Source organism: Myotis davidii, unplaced genomic scaffold (genome assembly GCF_000327345.1).
Source record: "Myotis davidii unplaced genomic scaffold, ASM32734v1 scaffold363, whole genome shotgun sequence".
NCBI lineage: Eukaryota > Metazoa > Chordata > Mammalia > Chiroptera > Vespertilionidae > Myotis > Myotis davidii.
Genome location: NW_006294069.1, coordinates 1,350,501 through 1,350,967, shown reverse-complemented (window position 1 = coordinate 1,350,967; position 467 = coordinate 1,350,501). Strand labels below are relative to the sequence as shown.

The following is a 467-nucleotide window of genomic DNA, read 5'->3' as shown; positions in this document are numbered from 1 at the left end:
GACTCCAACCTATGCCCCACCACCGGGTGACATGTATCTCCCGCACCCCGCACTCCAGCGTGTCTTTTCTCCAGCTTAGGAGGCGAGGGTTTCTTCTTCCTAGGGAGCGGTTTGGGTTTTTTTAAAATATATATATCTTTATTGATTTCAGAGAGAAACAGAGAAACATGATGAGAGAATCATTGATCGGCTGCCTCCTGCACGCCCCCTACTGGGGATCGAGGCCGCAATGGGGCATGTGCCCTTGGCCGAAATCGAACCTGGGACCCTCTACCCACTGAGCCAAACCGGCCAGGGCCTGGGGCTTGGTTTTTTGTGTGTTTTTTTAATTATTTTATTGCTTAAAGTATTACATATGTCTCCTTTTGGGGCTTGGTTTTAAAGATCTACCTGAAGCCAGGCTCCTGGGGGAGCCCCACGCTCCGGGGGCGTGGACACAGCGCTCCGATGCAGGCAGCGGACGCGCA

The 467-nt window shown here is 52.7% G+C and overlaps 1 protein-coding gene across 1 annotated transcript in view; it reads left to right on the top strand.

The window, feature by feature from the left end:
* Positions 1-467, top strand: part of ABHD15 (abhydrolase domain containing 15) — a 5,412-nt gene that overhangs the window by 150 nt on the left and 4,795 nt on the right. The window lies entirely within an intron of this gene.